Source organism: Arachis ipaensis, chromosome B2, assembly GCF_059453495.1.
Source record: "Arachis ipaensis isolate K30076 ecotype BB chromosome B2, ASM5945349v1, whole genome shotgun sequence".
Classification (NCBI taxonomy): Eukaryota; Viridiplantae; Streptophyta; class Magnoliopsida; order Fabales; family Fabaceae; genus Arachis; species Arachis ipaensis.
The window spans coordinates 10,907,928-10,917,280 of NC_142437.1; the positions used below are offsets into that span (position 1 = coordinate 10,907,928).

Sequence of the window (9,353 nt, forward strand, 5' to 3'; positions counted from 1 at the left end):
ACCGTACCTCTCCTATGTGTGGCACTCCCTCAAGCTGGACAGCAATGCAGAAAGGATAAGGTGCATCATTCTCCTCAATTGGACCGGTGCAGGTTATAATTCACCTAATTTAATGAGAATGTGAACACATTACACATTTGGGTAAGCTAAAAACCAATTATACCTAATGTGACAATTTCGGTAAAGTACCATAACACCATATGTATGTTTCAATTTTTAGTAAATTAAATACGGAATATCATCATATGTCATGGTCTACAATATTAAAATTGGTAAAATACCATAATATCATTTGATTGTGCCACCCTCTCTCCCATCTCTTAATTATTCCAACCAACTAAAATACAAATCTCTTTTGACTTTTCCTAAATCTTAACACTCGCTACTAAAAACAAAAGAAAATTTTGATTAAAGTGACAAATACCTTTTTTAAGTTAAAAAATTATGGTTAAAACACAAATTTATTATTAATTTTTGAAATTATTAAGTCTATATCTTATTAGTTTGCTTTGTTGTCAAGATTTATTAAAAGATTTAATTTAATTCTGATTTGTTTAGTAGTATTTTTAAGAATTTTAAATTTAAATCAAATATAATCTAATCTAATAAGATCAAATTTGATTTTAAATTAGTTATCATAGGTTAGGATTTTAATATTTAAATAAAATTTGATTTAATCCAATAAGATCAAATATGATTTAAATTAGTTATCTTATTTTTAGAAGAATTAAATTAAGTTATCTTATCTTATCTTTAGAAGAGTTAAATTAAGTTATTTTATCTTATCTTTTAGTTAGTTTCTTATGAGCCTATTTAAACAGCTTTGGTGAGACAACTTAGACAACTTTGATGAATAAAATTTTCATTGCTTTATGCACGTTTTTTTAGTGTGAAAAAGTGAGGTGAGTGATTTGCTTCGCTTGTTATATAAAGAAATCTGAAGGATCAAACACTAAGGTAATTCTGTGTGCTAGTCTCTTTTAATCTTCATACCTCTGGTCTAGGTTGTGTTGTATCATTCTTTTTATTAAACCTCCTATAAAATTTCATACACTCGGAATAAAATTGTTTCTAATACAAAAAAACTTACATGTTAAATTGAAAAATAAAACGTTCCCTCCAAAATCCACACTGTAAGGTCCCACATCGGTTGGGGAGAGAAACGAAGCATGCCTTATAAGGGTGTGGATACCTCTCCCTAGCATGACGCGTTTTGACGAGTGAGTGTGGGGGGTATCGACTATCATCCCTATCGTCAAAGACAAAACCGTGAGGCCTAGTGTGCCAAAGCGGACAATATCGTGCTAGTGGGTGGTCGGGGCTGTTACAGATGGTATCAGAGCCGGAGTCCGGATCGATGTGCCAGTGAGGGCGCTAGGCTCCCTTAGGGGGGTGGATTGTAAAGTCCCACACACGATATTGTTCGCTTTGGCACACAAGGCCTCACGGTTTTGTCTTTGACGATAGGGTAACCGAAGCCCCCCACACTCACTCATCAAAACGCGTCATGATAGGGAGAGGTATCCACACCCTTATAAGGCATGCTTCGTTTCCCTCCCGAACCGATGTGGGACCTTGCATGCTTCGTCCCCCCCCCCCGAACCGATGTGGGACCTTACAATCCACCCCCCTAAGGGAGCCCAGCGCCCTCGCTGGCACATCGATCTGGGCTCTGGCTCTGATACCATTTGTAATAGCCCAAACCACCCGCTAGCACGATATTGTCCGCTTTTGCACACAAGGCCTCACGGTTTTGCCTTTGACGATAGGGATGATAGCTGAAACCCCCCACACTCACTCGTCAAAATGCGTCATGTTAGGGAGAGGTATCCACACCCTTATAAGGCATGCTTCGTTCTCCTCCCCAACCGACGTGGGACCTTACACACACAGAGAAACTTGTGTCCATAAATACACAATCATCACTTCATTATTCCTTAATTCCACTGCCAAATATATTGTTGTCACCTCTTCCTCTTGCATGTAGTGTTACTTTTTCTGCTTCTTATATCTATATAAAAAAAAAAAACTTGAATTTGATCCCAACTATTAACACAGGTGTTGAATTAATTGACGATGTTGCTATTTCTTGTTCGTTGGTGGAGTTGTGTTTGTGCTACTAAATTCAGGAGTTGTTAATGCATAGTATTACCGAACTGTTGGAGACAAAATCCTTCCATTCAGCAAAATTATTGTCGATTCTTTCGAACATGGCAACTTCTCTACAATTCAATCTGCCATTGATTTTGTCCCTTCCAACAATAAGTATTGGGTTTCAATCAATGTCAAGGCTGGTATTTACAGGTAATAAATTCAATATTCTTTTGCTCTGTAAAGAAATAGTAACTTTTTCTAGATAACTATTCACTTCAAATGTTTTATGTGAAAATAACAACTATAAGTGAAAATTCAGGTGCAATTAACTGCCATTGAGTTTCTACCTAATTCACTGTTATTTTCACATAATATTTTTATGTAAATAATAATATTTTTAGACCGAGTCTTATTTACTATTATTTTGAGTTGTGGCATGTAACTCTTTTATTTAATTTGACTTAAGAAATTTGGTGTTATAGGGAGAAAGTGACGATTCCAAGTGATAAACCATACATAATATTGAAGGGAACTGGAAAGAAGAAAACGTGGGTTGAATGGGGTGACCATAATACAACCGCTCAGAGCCCTACGTTCCAATCCATGGCTGATAATATCGTCGTCAAATCCATCTCTTTTAGGGTAACTAACCATTTATAATTATTATATCATTCTCTGCCTTTTTTTTTATTTCATCTCTTAAATATTATTTAATGTTTGAAAATTTTCTATCTCTAATATATATGACATAAGTGACCTTCTTATTACGTTACGATGATAGATCTTAGTGGATAACCAATCTTTTATTGAATTATAAAAAATATATTTTTTAATTCTTTTTATTTATTTAATTATATTTAATGTGATTTCCAAACTCCAAAATTTCAGTGGACAAATAACTAATAAAATTTATTTAAGGTGAATTCTATGGTATAGAATGTAATTTTTTTCTATTCATACAGAACTTAGGTAGAAGTTTTTAAAAATGGACATCTGTTGTAATGTTCTCTATGTCTAATCAAGTCTTGTAATCTCTTAGTTTATCAATAGGATAGTTTGCGGTGATTTATCTCTTTATATTAAATATTAACTGAGATTAATTTTTGAATGAAAGTGTTAATTAAGTGGGTTTGATTTTTTTGTAACAGACCAATTAAAAATTAGACCATACTTTAATTTGAGCCAACATAATAATTTTAGATCTTTTAATATATGATATAACTGTTCACCAACAAAAAAAATATGGTATAACCTTTTTAGGTTTTTTAACATAAATAAATTAATAAAGACAAAAATAAAAAAATTAATAGAGCATTATTTCCAAAAAAACAATGAAAATCAAATTAAATACCAACATACAATCTCCTTTTTTTTTTTATGGATTTATGAAAAACAAAAGTTTGGCCACACCGATTTTGGTACAAATTTGAGAAAATTATTTCAATTTAAATGAATAATATCACCATACTTTTACTTCATTATATTTTAACCCTTACAATCATTATGCTTATACACTAAATTTGTATGTATATACGTTTATAGGAAAATCAAATGTTGAAATATTTTATTTTAGTTTCTAAATGAATATTTTCTATCATACGATTTTTTTTTAAATCTAAAATAATATTTAAAAAATTTAAATAATTATAACATATATAACATTTATAATATAAGAAAAAAATGCAACAAGAAAAGTTTTATCTAGAAATAAAATCACATCATGATTCATTTTCTAAAATCAGATTTTTATTTTTTTTAATATTTTATTTTATTTTATCTTTGATTAAAATAATCAAAGGTGACTATTTGTATTTTTTTTCTTCTTTCTTTGGTCACGGATGATTGATAAAGCTAAGTTATAAATAACAAACTATAATAATTAATCAACTATAGCAATAAAAAGCAGGGACTTATTTAAGTCCAAATTTAAGTATGGTCCAAATTTTTAACTGGCTTGCTACAAAAAAAATTTAATCCGCCAAATTAACAATAGGACTAAATCCCTAAAATGGTCCCTCAGATTGGGTCCCTGCACCAATTTCATCCATGAGTTTCCAATTGCACCATTTTAGTCTTCGAGATTGAACTCCGGGCACCATAAAAGTTCTGAAACCTATTTCCGGCCTGAGTCAGCAAATCGGAATGCTGATCTGGCAAGTGACTGCCACGGTGGATGTTAACCCTAACGAAAGTAAAACGTCACCGTTTTACATGAATGAAGAAAACAAAACGTTAGAGCCATATGGATTTTGATCACTCACAATCTTTTCCTTCCTTTCTCCAACACTGAAACACTTAGACTCCCTCTTCTTCTGACAATGGTGAAGGCTTAGTGTGGTGGTTTAAGGTTTTCGAGTTCAACAGTTTTGCGGGACTGCTAGTGTCGCCGTGGAGTTCACAGTGCCGTTATTGAGGAAACACCATTGTTGTTGTTATTGAGGTGAGTACACAGTGCCCTTATTTTTTTTTCGACAATCATAACTTGATTTTCAAGGGTTTAGTTGGCTTTCTATTTGTTTGTGGTGGGGTATTTTCATCATTGATAAAGGTTTAGTGTTTCATATATTGTTCTGTTAGGATATGGATTTTAAACATGCTCTGTTTTTACCTAATGAAACAGGGAAAAGTTTTTTTTACCATCCATGAAATGCAATCTGTTGATTTTTGGGTTGTGACCATGATCATTGAATTAATGTATACAATTTTTATTTCTGATGCAGATAAAAAATCTAATTGACATTATACTCCATCATGGGGGTAGCTTTGAAAAAAATAAAGAAGGAAGGATGGTTTATTCTCCTAATAAGAAAAATTGTTTGGCTGATATTGATGAAGATACATTAGATGTTTTCTATATTAGGAATTACCATAAAAAGCTTGGGTATGACAAGATGAAAGAATGTTGGTAGCTTGTTCACCAAAAAGCTTAATGATTATTGAAATAATGATTATTTATTTAATTTTGTATGTGTGTGACTAACATTGGTTAATGATGATGAAATATTGATTCTTGAAATTAGGAAGTCTGCATAATAGCATAAGCAACCGTTTATGAGTTGTTCTTGAAATCAGTTTGGTGAATTTTATTTGAGTTGAATATGAACTGATTTTGCAAAATTGGAATGGGACCATGTTGTTTGCACGATATAAATGTTAAGGTCTATTATGGTGAATCAATGTGAAAGTTAGGGACTGTCGGACTGTTACGGTACATTTTTTAAAAGTCAGGATTTATTATGGTGTACGGGGTAAAAGTTAGAGACTATTATGGTGGATCATTATGTGTTCTCACTCAACATGGCTATGTTATCTCAATTTTTGTTGTAGGGTCTGATTCCAGCCATGAGGGAGGTGATGCCTAATGTGCATCACCATTTCTGTGTGTGACATTTGTAGCGTAATTTCAACAAATAATGGAAAGACTTGGAGCTAAGAAAATTGTTGTGGGATTGTGAACGGGCCACTATGTACCAGGAGTTCAAGGAGTTAATGGATAAGATTAAGAAGTTTAACGAGGATGCCTAGACATATCTAAAAAAATGGCCAGGAAATTCATGGACAATGTTAAAGTTCAGTCACAAGTTAAAGTTGGACTCTATTTGCAACAACGCATGTGAAGTATTTAACTCAAAGATAAAGGAAGCACGAGGAAAGCCAATCATCACACTGCTTGAAAAAATCAGAATGTTTGTAATGCATACAATGGCTAAGAATAAGGTGAAGCTGGAAAATCACGTGGGAATACTACCACCAGTTATCAAAAGTAGGCTTGAAAAGGTTAGGAAGGAGTCTAAAAACTGACATTCAATTTGGGCTGGTGATAATGGTTATGAGAAATTCGAAGTGCATGGTTATCCTACAATCATGTTGTTAATTTGAAAAAAAGACTCTGCACTTGATGTTCTTGTCCAGTTCCTGGTTGAAGAGGAGCAGCTCGAACTCCCTACTGCGTGACTAGCACCACCCATCATTTGTCACAAGAAGAAGAAGAAGAAAGAAGACAGAAATGGAAGAAGAAGATGAAGAAGATAGGGTTCACATTGAGTTTAGGGTTTATAAATGGGAGTAGGGACTATATTGGAGCAAATTCACCAAATGTCCACGTCATATAGCCGTTTTCACATCCACCGTGGCAGTTACTTGCCAGATTAGCACTCCGATTTGCTTACTCAGGCCAGAAATAGGCTTGGGGACTTTTATGGTGCCCGGAGTTCAATCTCGAGAATCAAAATGGTGCAATTGGAAACTCAGGAGTGAAATTGGTGCAGAAACCCAATCTAAAGGACCATTTTGGGGATTTAGTCTAACAATTGTCTTCAAAAATTTCAGTTAATACTTAATATAAAGAGACTACAAGACCTTATTAGACATAGAGTACAGGACAATAGGTGTCCATTTTTAAAAGCTTCTACCTAAGTTCTAGGTGTGTAGAAAAAAAATTACATTCTACACAATAGAATTCACCTTTATTTAATGTTACATACCTTGAAATTAAAACAAGTCTAATTTGAATGATTCATTATCACCATATTTTATTATATCACATAAGTAATGTAATTGACCCAACTTACCCAATACTTAAATATCTCATATTTTACGGCAGTTTTTGTTGGGCTCAAAAGATAATGTGAAGCTAAAAATAAATATCTTAAAAATTAATAAGATATTCTTTAATTTATAAAATAATTTCTCAGAAAATAAATTCAAATATTTTGAGAAAATTCATATTTATTTTTTTTGAAACAGAATACATACAACAATCCAATAAATACGAACCTCAGGGCTCTCTGCCGTAGATGTTGCATTGATAAATGGAAACAAGTCTTATTTTTATAGAGTTGGATTCTTTGGATTGCAAGACACTTTATGAGATAACCAAGAAAGATATTACTACAAACTTTATACTATTCAAGGTGCTGTTGATTTTATTTTTGGAGCTGGCCAGTCATTGTTTGAGGTAATTGAATTTTATTAAAATATAAAAGGTGCATGCTATTGTGTTTATGATTTCAGTTAAAATAATATTTTTTTAGTCGTAAGAAAATCTTTAATACTTAATTTTAGTTTAATTTTATTTTAAGACTTATAAAATGTCACATAAATATTTATAGAATTATATATCATAAAAATTAATTTAAAATTTAATGTAAAATTCATATTAAAAATTAATTTAAAATTTAATATAAAATTCATATAAAAATATATGAATTTAATTTTAATAATATTTTTTAAATAATGTTAAAATTGTTTAGCCATAGTAACTATTATAACTACAATAATCATAAACTTCACCAAAATAAAAATGGATTGGATGAGAAATGCTGATTATTTAAATGTATTATTATTGTATTGATAATGGCAGAGATGTAGCATAAATGTGATTGGAGGGCCATTAAAAAAAGGGTTTGTAGGATATATAACAGCACAAGGGAGAACGAATTCAAATGGGTTTGTGTTCAAAAATTACAATGTCTTTGGAAATGATTCTACTTTCTTGGGAAGGCCTTGGAGATCTTATACTAGAGTTCTTTTCTACAACACAAATATGGCCAACATTATTCAACTCTTTGGTTGGGACCCATGAGTTTACTCTCAACATGAGTAAGACTTTGTTACTATGCTAATCATCTCATTAACAACATTATTAACTCATGTTAAATTCAAAACTCATGTTAAATTCAAAACAACAGTGTCAATGTGACTTAGTTCATAATATTTTAAGAATTATAGTTATGTATTAAATTGTTATGTAAACATATGATTCTAATTGGATGATCGTCTAAAATATTAATTTTTTTTGCAGGAATAACATTATGTTTTTTCGAGTATGGCAATTTTGGATCAGGTTCTGATACCTCTAAACGAGTAAATTGGATTATAAAATTGGATTTAGAGACGATTAATATGATGACAAGTATGAATTTTATAGACTCTGAAGGATGGCTTCATCACAACCAACGGTTTTAAAAAAGAACAACATTATCAATAGTTTCAACACCATTTTAGATAGAATATAACTCTTTATTATTTTATTATTTGATTAGATTATTACGGAATGGAAAAGTATATAGAACCAAAAGGTTACCAGCCAAAAATTAAACAAAATCACGTTAATTTATATTAATATATAATTTTAAATTTTTTAAATTCAAAATTTAAAAAATTTAAAATTAATTAAGTAAACCTAATTAAACCTATAAAAGCCTTCTTCTTCTCTCTCCCATTAACCTACCACCTCCAACAATTCCACACAGAGACCTCTCTCTCTCCTGGCCGGCGACTTTCATGCTCTCCGCGACGTCCTCGACAAGCGCATTCAAGACAATTGCTTCAACACGAAATTCACCTTCGACTTTGTCACTGACGAAACCTTCTCCTCTTCCCTCTTCAACCACCTCCTTCAAACTCTATCCACCCTCAACCGTGGCGTCACTCGCAAAAACACGTTTGATTTCCTCATCACCCTCAACTTTCGGTGTTGCTGAGTGTTTCTGTTTTTTGCCATGGATCCAAACTGCACTGGGAACACCGATTACATAAATGCCTACGGATTCGGCGACGATGGTGGTGCTTTGCTTTCAGATTTCAACGATTGGGATCTACACAAACAATACAATCACCCTTTCGATTTAACTCCAAGTAATGATTTTGATCGGTTTGACGCCGACACATTTGGCTTGCATGCACATGCGGTTTCGAATTCCGGAAGATCGGAGCGTTTGTTCCACCCTCTTCCGCGAGCCATGTGGAAAACTTCATGCCGGGTTCAGCTTTTGGGGCTGTGGCTTCTATGCCGGAACATTTACATTTGTAATACAAAAAAATTCGAAAAATATATAAAAGAACATCCATTTAGTATGAAAAAAAAAATATTCAGAAGAAACATCTATATATATTAACTCTATAAAATTTTAAAAAAAAATATAAAATTCTTAAAAAAATAGAGACATTTACATTTGTAATACAAAAAAATTCGAAAAATATATAAAAGAACATCCATTTAGTATGAAAAAGAAACATTCTGATACTTAGCACAAGAAACATCCATATATATTAATTCGTAGAGATTTTGAATTCACCCAAATGTATTTGGCTGATTTTTGGTTAATACCCTTTTGGTTCCCTAGCATTGCTCTTACGGAATTAAAGTTGGAAATACTTTCTTGTTGAGAATTGAGATTACTCATTTTTAGAAAATTATTAATTTTAAGAATTAATTCTATAAATATTTTTTTATATGTGATCAGTCTTAATATTAT

General features: G+C 32.0%; 1 pseudogene; it reads left to right on the forward strand.

Annotated features, from left to right (window-relative positions):
* Window positions 1-250: 250 nt before the first annotated feature.
* On the forward strand, window positions 251-8,061 carry LOC107626810 (putative pectinesterase 29; annotated as a pseudogene).
* Window positions 8,062-9,353: the final 1,292 nt, after the last annotated feature.